The sequence below is a fragment of the Felis catus genome, chromosome D1, assembly GCF_018350175.1.
Source record: "Felis catus isolate Fca126 chromosome D1, F.catus_Fca126_mat1.0, whole genome shotgun sequence".
Lineage (NCBI taxonomy): Eukaryota > Metazoa > Chordata > Mammalia > Carnivora > Felidae > Felis > Felis catus.
Window position 1 is genome coordinate 13110956 of NC_058377.1, and position 8937 is coordinate 13119892.

Consider the following 8937-nt stretch of genomic DNA (forward strand, 5'->3'; position numbering starts at 1 on the left):
CGAGGCAGGGAGATGTGGGGGGGCAAGTGGGGTATTTGATCTGCCACAGAGACCTTACCCAAGGTGTTCGCTGACATGTTCCCCGCGCCTGGCACGCTGCCTGGCACATATGGGAGCTCCCCAGGGATCTGCGGAATGGATGAGGGTGGTTGTCAGGGCAGGGCAGTGAGGATCACCCAGCGAGCGGGGGAGCTAGGCCTTCAGACCACGACCCTCCTGATTTCAAAAGCTTTGGCCTTCGCACTCTGCCTTGGTATCTCCCCAGTTGGACGGGATGCTTTTCTCCTCCCTACGGAGAGGACAGAGTAGCAGGCGGTCACATACTTGATAGATTTGTTTTTCCTGATGAAAGTAATGAAAGCTGCATGTCCCCCAATCAGCCTCGCCATCAGCCATCGAGCCACTCGCCAGAGACAAGGGGCAATTCACATTCAGCGAACGTTTCTTAAGCGCCTACTGTGTGCTGGGTGTGCCATCTCAGCTGGTGTGCGTTGAAGCCCGGGGCTTCCTGCTTTCCTTCCGGGCAGGGGTACCGATGCTCCATGCTCGGTAGTAAAGCTGGATTCAGAGGTTGGCTGGCTCTAAGCCTCGCACCCATCCCCCCTGCAGCCAGGAGCTCCCGGAGGTTAGCAAGCCAAGCGTCAGAAGCATCTGGGGTGCTTGCGGACACGCAGGCTGCCTGGCCTCCACCCCTGCAGCTTCTGACTCAAAAGATATGGGTGGGGACTGCGACTCTGCACTGGTAATGAGCTCCGGGTGACGCTACCTGTAGGGCCGGGGCTCACCGTTGGGACGCACCTGCCGGGCAGCCTGCTGCCTGGTGGCGAGGGGCGAGGTGCGCTTCCCTCGTTAACGTGGCTCAGGTGTCTCGGCTGGGGAGGTGGGGATCAGGAATGCAACACCTCGGTGGCTGCTATTTGGCACTTCTCTGCGAGACTGCCTGCCATCCAAGTGTATAAAATGAGAGGGTTGGACTGGACGAGCTCTGAGGTGCTCTGCAGATCTGACATTCTATATTCTATGATTGGATGAACTAAACCAAAGCTACAGATCCCATTTAAGTCTCTTCCTAGGCGGGAAGTGCTACAGACTAAAAATTGTGTAACAATAAATGCCTAGGGAAGTCAAGGAGTTATCGAGTAGCCACTGTGAGCTCCGTGTACTGCAGGGCTCTGGGGAATCCAGGACAAGTGTGAGATGTGACCCAGCTGCGCCAGGCACCAGCAGCCTGGCGTGGAGCGAAAACACACGCTTGAGACAATGAGAGGGAAATGTGTCAGGATGTAACCAAGTGCTAATTGGTGTGAGTCTGTTTAGGGGCTACTGGCAGGGTTTGGGAAACCCCAAGGGGGAGGTATGACTCCGGGAGCCCAGACGCTTGACAAGTACCTATAACCAACATCTGTGTAACCCTGTGGCATTTTTATCTGTGTGGCCGCCACAACCTGGGGGCGGGGCGGGAGGTGAGTGTTTTGAGGGTGAAGAAACAGACTCAGAGACTCGCCCAAAGCCAATTTTTATTATGAAGAAGTTGGGATTTGAACCTAGGTCTGCTGACAGCAAAGCTCGCGTCCTTCGGGGGACTGGGCAGGAGGGACGAGACGGATGGCACACCTTGCCCAGGCCACGTGCAGGGTTCTGAGATGGAGGAGGCGGGCTGGGTGAGGCGTATGCTAACTCAGTAGTCCCAGGAAGCCTTCCCGGGGTCCCTGATTAGGCTGCCAGTAATGCACGTCATGGGATGGCTGCAAGAAGGGCTTTATATGGCTAACGTGCCCATCCGCCCATGGCCTGGGGAGCAGCCGGGGCCCAGCTAGGGCAGTGCACTGTCGCAGTGCTCCTCTGGGTCCCGGAGGCTCTGGGTTTCTACTGCCTCTCTCCAGGCGGCCATCTTTGTGTGCATTGGGAAAAAGGCATGCCTCCCAAGAAGATACAACTGGGCATCAGGTCACCGTGCTTGGCCAGCAGAGGGTGGGCTCTGGATCCCTGCCCTTGATCTGACACTCTTGTCAAACGAACGGTCTGTACAACTGTGTCTGGTAGCCTTGTCTCCCTCCCACCACACACGCACACCGGGACCGTCACCCTCTCCTTACCCAGGGAATTCACTTCCTCGGGGGGACTGGAAACCTCTGTGCCTTCAAGCCACTTCGTCCCTCCTTCCCCACATGCTTTCTAGCCGAATCCCTCCTACGAGGGGCTGCTGGTGGGGCTGGAAGCGGCTGGCAGAATAAAATCCACAAGGTCAGAGAGAAAGCGCAGCTAGAAGCAGTGGCTCTCTATCTGACTTTAAGGATGGTGTAACAAAGGAGACAATGCCAGGAGGCAAGGCTTTGGAGGCCTCCCCTCCCCTCATCAAACTGTTAAAATGGAATACCAAGCTCAAGTCTTTATCACCAAAAAAAAAAAAAAAAAAGTAGCAGCAGCTGAAGAGTGCAAGCCAGGGAGGGGGGAGAGAGAAGAGAGCCACACTGAAATCAATACCGGCCAGGACAAGCATTATCCCATGTGGAACACCTGAAGCCTCTGCCTAGAAAATTTGATTGGATCTTCAGAAAAACCTATTAGTGTGTTGTCAGGACCTTCTGGTGATAACTGACCAGCTCCCGCCAATCGATGTGCTTCACTTGTGTAGCTCCTGATTTTTTAACAGCATAATTGTTTTTTTAATAACGGGCTGGCTCAGCCACTCCAGCAAGCGGGGGAGTCAGAGCCAGACTCCCAACTTAAAATATAGAGAAACACGAGGCTCCAGCCACTTCTTCCTAATTGCACAATTACTTTGAGGAGCGCCACGATGGAAGAAGGTGGGGGGGGGGTGGGGGGGGGGCGGTGAGGCTTGTTGCAGCGAAGCCAAGTTAAGGAAAGTCACAGAAGTAATTACACAAGTCAAAATTATTTGCTAAATGAAATCCGTTCGTCACAAAGGAACCTTTATTTAGTTTTTAAAGAAAAAGGGCAAAAATTGCACCATCTCAGCACGGCAAGGATACCATAAAGCAACAGTGGAATTAGCGGTCAATTATTACAGCTTCTTAATTTTCAACCCGAGAGCTTGCAACGCATTTTATTTGGGTTTTTAAATGCACTGTAACAACAGCAGTATTTCTGCTCTTTACCACGCCTTGGATCTGAGATGTCAAAGTACTTTACAAACAAATAACTCCAAACAATTTGGGATTGAGGCTCTTTATAGATGGCGAGCAGGGCCCAGGGAGGAAGCAATTTGCCCAAGGTCACGGGCTGAATCAGAGGCACAGCTGGAAACACTACTCATGAATGCTGGCTCCTGGAGCCTGAGCTCATCACCACCAGCCTGCCTCCCTCCCACACACACCAAAACAAAACCCCAAAGCCGGAAGACAGCAACAGGGCAGAGAAGTCACCTGCCCTCCAAGGCCCAGGGTGTCCACACTGACAATTCGCTGAACCGATCGGAAGCTGGGCGCGCAGGTCAGATATCTCTGCACGCTGCCGCGGCTGGAACCAAGAGGATCAGTAGCTAATGAAAGTTTACAGTGTTCTCTGCATATTTGGGACAGCCCAGCTTTCCATCTTGATTCCCCCGAATATTTGTCAGTGTCTCGCAAAGCGTCAGCCTTCCGGGCTTGATGGCTCACTCACAGTGGGGCTCTGCCCACCTGGGCTGGCTCCCTCAGGAACCTGGCGCGGTGTGCTCAGGGTCGGGGTGCAGGATTCAGAAAAGGGGAGGAGAGAGAATGAGAGGGTGGGAGGAAGGAGGCAAGAAAATAAAGACAAGGTGGGGCTGATTTCAAACTTTCGCAGGCCCTGGGACCTCCTCTTACAGAGCCTCTATCCCACACTATAGCATTTCTATTACAGTCCCCCGAATACAATTTATACGTGATTATTTGCCAGTTCAGTTTGGTTGCAGTTTACTGGTTGACAACATTATAGTTTTGTAGAGATTTAATTAAACATTTCATAATTTTGATTTTATAATTTTCTTCTCTGTATTTTGGAGTTTTTTTTTTTTTTGTTTTTTTGTTTTTTCCTCTTTCCAAGTCCCAAATACGGTCACAGGCCCTGGAAATGTTTATAAGACACAGGCACTACCCACATTGACCTTGATGGGTAAAAGAGCCCAAAGAGATAGAAGAAGGGAGGGATGGGGGAAAACAAAGTTGACCAGGACAGCAAGAAAGCAGAATCAAAACCAAACTGAAACAAAAATTTAGCAAAGTGGACTGAGGGAGTTCTAGAAACTATAGAATTGCTGGTTAGAAAGAAGGCAGGCAGGCCTTACCAGGATATTTCCAGGAAAGAGAAAGACCACTCCAACCATAGATGAAAAAAAAAAATCTCTCATTATTCAATAATTTATTGAGCACATGGCCAGATACCGCACTTGGCTTCAGAGATACAGAGCTGGATCAGATACAGTCTCTACTCTCAAGGAATTTACCGTTTTATTGAGGGAGACAGAAAGGTAAACAAACAGTTCAGATATGTGATAAGGACTCAAAAGGAGGTGAGTGTGGGAGGCTGGGCAAGTGCAGAGAAGGAATCCAGGAGAAGGACGCTTGGAGTATTCAAAGGCACAGAGGTGTGGACAGCAATGAGCTGGAGCTTGAGGAAGGCCCGGCAGGGCGTGCGGGCACCGGAGGGCCACTGGGTGAGGCTGAAAAGCCAAACCAAGTTGACTCAGCCTCTGAGGATTTGGACGGAATCTGAAGCCAAAGGTCAGCCAGCAGTGGTTTCCAACCAGTTTACTTCCGTTTGGGACTGTGATGGGGCCAGGGCACAGGCTTGGGGAAACCAGAGAAAAGGCTGTCCCCCTCTTGCGGTGGGAGGTAAGGGGCCTGTGTGAGGGAGGGGGCAGGATGAGGCTGGGTCAAGCTGGAGAAGCGTTTAGGGGGCAGAGGGGCAGGAGCTGGGAACGGGTTGGAAGTGGGGGATGAGGGAGAGACAGGGATGAGGGAGGACCCCAGGGCTCATGGCCGCTGACCCTGTTGTCTGGAAGAGGGAGAAGAAAGGAAGGGGCAGGTGTGGAGGAAAGTTTTCATTTCCCCAGAGCCCTGTGATCCTAAGGTGGGTGCCATGCTAGAGGGATCATGTCCCAATGAGGCCTCTGAAAAGCTGTGGGAAAAAGCCAGAAAAACCCTTTGAGGGGTGGGGAGAGTAGGGATGGAGAGAGTCACTGGTAGATTATGAGTGTTTTAGGGAGCACTCCTGGCCAAGACAGAAACGACCCAGAGGCCAAACACTAGACATCTGTTCTTTCAGCCTTAGAAGAGAGGGGCTTGAAGTCAATAGGGACCCCGAGAGAACACAACTGAGACCTCTAAGACCACTCTGAGCGCAGGACTGGGGCTCCTGTTGCGATTCACGGTTGAAGGGGGTTTCTTGGAAGTGAGCTAATGAAAGCTCCGAGCTATCCCCAGAAGCCTGTATGGGCCCTGGCCAGCTATACAACCTACGTAATAGCTAGTGTGATGGTGGGGTCGGATTGAGACACGGATACCTATCAATCACGGCAAATTCATTGGGTTAAACTCCCATCACCCAGAGCTGACCCTTTCCTACCGGAGGAAGTAATGAGCTAGAAATAAGGGCCATCTGAAGCTGAGTCTAAGTAAATCTGTGCTCATGGACATCTCGAGCCACAGCTTCGGTTTGAGCTTTCAAACAGATGGATACTCTAGCATGAAATTGCCAAGATTAAGAAGAGAATGCTGGTTTAATACGAGTGGCTGGGGAAATAGCCCGGGGCGGTCCGTGGAGCTGGATTCCCGAATCCTGGCCCAGGACTCGCTCAGCATTCACGGGAAGTAAACAGCCCCAGAGCGAAAGCAACTGCGTTTCTTGCCCGGTCTTTGATGTTGGCAAAGGGAAGACAAACGAGGGATCTCTGGTTTGGGGACGGCATGAATGAACCACACATGTCCATAAATAAACCAGGAGCCCTCCAAACACGCTGCTCATTTGTTCACACAAAAGCCGGGCTGGCAGCCCTCTCTCTCGCCGAGCCATGTTCACAGTCGGATCCTTAATGCATTGTGAGCGTTCAATCAAACTTTTAGTGGTGAAACTCTGGGAGCAAAAAGCCAGCTAAGCCCAAACGGTCCCTGTGCTTTTCCATCTTTTGTGGCTGCCTGGCTGTGCTCTTATGGGTTTCTGTTGTCAACAAACTCCTGGCTTGCCTGTGAGCACTCCAAATTATTGAAAATGACTACAGCTTAAGACTGGCAGGATGATTGTTAAAAACAGCCCTGGCATTAATCATAGCTTAAGAGCTTTTGGAAAATGATTCTAATTCAGAAGGGGTGGCTTACAAAGAGGCTTGTCGAAAAGCGGAGCAGACATCAAATTCTGAAAGGCGAAAAGCCTCCTTGGTACCCACACCTGGCTCCTTCTGAAATCCAGCTGGCAGACGTCTGTGGGGGGCACAGCTCGTCCCCACCAGCTCAGCCCGTCTGAGACCACCTTGGGTTTTCCGCGAGTCTCACGGCACCCCGGCCCCCTGAGCTGGGGGCCCCCGAGACGGGAAAGACTTCTCGGGAGTACCCACCGTGAGGAGTCTTACTGGCTGTCCTTGGAATAAGGAGGAGGTGGCCGGGCGCCTCGTACTCTGTCAAGAGTTGGAACGCCTTAGACCGGTGCCGAAATAAGCTGTGTGCACAGAGGCAGCTGCGTGGGCAAACACATGGTCAGCATTTGCAAGGAGCCAGGCAGGGCAACGAGCTAATACTTCTGCCTTTTGCCTGCCTGGCACAACAAAGGAGAATGATTTTTGCCATCAGCATTCTCCCTATCACGGACTCATTGCACAATTTAGTATGATTAATGGTTTCCATTTAGGAGAAGCCGAGAACGAGAACAGTGGGGGCGCGCCAGCAACCCGGCTGGGGGTGTTGGCGGTTACAACTAGTGTGCAATTGCAAGGGCAAAGGGGACGCGGCCGGTGCCTGCCGGCCGTGCCCTCCACCTTCCCTTCCCCGCACGACTGGGGAGGCACTGTAGGGCGAAGAAGCGCATGGCTTTTGACATGCATTTGCACAAACAAGTCTGAAAACTGCCCCCTTGTGACGCACTGTCTGCTGTTTCGTCCTTGTAGCCTTGAAACGTTTGTGACCAGAAGCGACTCCCTCTTGACCTGCCAAAGGGAGCTTCGTTCCTGGAAGTTCCTACCTAAGGGCTGGGTCTGAGGCAGCGCGGTGGCGGGCGGTGCGGCGGGAGCTAGCAAACTAACCCACCACCTCTGTCTCTGGAGCCTGCAGGCTGGAAGACCTAGTCTCAGCTCCCATCTGCTGGCTCTCTGGGGAATTCTTCTTCTCCGCTCTGCAGGATCCTTCTCGTCCCACTTCTGACGGCACGGCTTCTGGTCGGATCTCACAGCTGCTGGAGGTGAGCGGTGAGACCGTGGCCGCCATAGCCAGAGACTTGTGGGTGCTGATAGAAACCAACCGGGAAAACAGAGGATTCAAGAGGGTCTGCATTTTTTTTTTTTTTTTAAAGCAACAGCTTTTGCAACCGAAGCCAGAAAAGGGAGAAAATTCGTGATCTTGGCTGGGTCTAACGTGACTCAAGACCCTTCTCGATGCATTGGTGTCTCTGCAAGGAAATCTATTATTTTCCATAAACTGTCTTAAGCATCTCCCGGGCTACATTTCTGGCTGTGTTAAGAATCAAGCCATCAAGAACAGCTGTGAATGTTATACACTTTCAGCAGCAGCAATGGGCTTTGGCAGGAAAGTGGGAGCAAAAAAACCCAAGTAGGACATTTCAGTTGACAGTAATGGCATTTTCCCTTCCTTGTCCAAACGATAAAAGATTCATGCTCCTAATTGCAACACTATAGCTGCCCCCATCACTTTATTCTGGGAGAGGAGGTTAGAGAAAACAGGCCTAGAGAGAGGGAGAGAAAGAGAGAGAGATGGATAGTAATTTCGTCACTAGCTAACAGAGACTGATTAGTGCAGAAGACTATCTTCCACAGCAATACTTTTTAATCAGGTCTGCTGTGTCTGGGCAAACAGCTTTTGTGGATTAGCTAGACTGGAGCCTGCCAGCATCCGTTGCAAGTTTAAACGATGAAATACACAACTACAGAGAAAACAAACCAAAAAGAGTAATAAAGTCACACATTTCAATATTCAGCAACCATTAAGGGATTTAAATATTTGCTTGCTATTAAAGGCTTGCATTAGGCTCTTCCAACACCAGCTCTGGAAGACTGAAATATCAATTACAGATCAATTTTCCCCCTAAGTAAACACTAATGCAGGATAAACAGTATTAGAAGATGCAATCGTCACATTGCTGACTTCAGGATGGACTTCCTGCTGGTAACAGCAAGTTTAAGCCTGGTGATTAATTAACCTGAGAAGATAGCACTTAAGGAAGATTTAAGGCGATCATGTCTGAAATATGACTGTGAGCCAGCCCACGTTTGGAGGGCAGCTGAAGTCCTGGACCTGGGGTGTGTGCTGATCTGACCCTCTCTCTAGGTTTCCTCACTTTCCCCGGAATCACCGCCCCACAGCTCAACACCTCGAAGGATTAGGAGGGAGTGGAAGGGCATCGGCCGTGGGTGTGCTCGTGAGAGAGAAAGCACCTGACTTTGAAGTCAGGTTCCTTGTCCGGATTAATTCCCTAGTTGAATATGCAAGACCTGAAGTGCAATTCCCGGCACCGACCAGCGGGGGCAGTAGACTTTGGAATGAAAAATACAAAAAAGAAAATTTCCTACGTAGGGGAGAGCCCGGAAACAGAGGATGGGAAGACTTGCAAAAAGAAACTTCTTGCTTTCAAGTCTCAGTTCTGGGGCGCTCACATGATCCTTGTGCCTAACACCCTCTTTCTGGCATGTGTAATGATTGGGGGGTTACTTGGGGGAATTGAATGATACGGCTCTTATCGGAGGCACATTGGACAATTTTGAAATGAACATGGACAAGGCAAGGAACGTGGCTT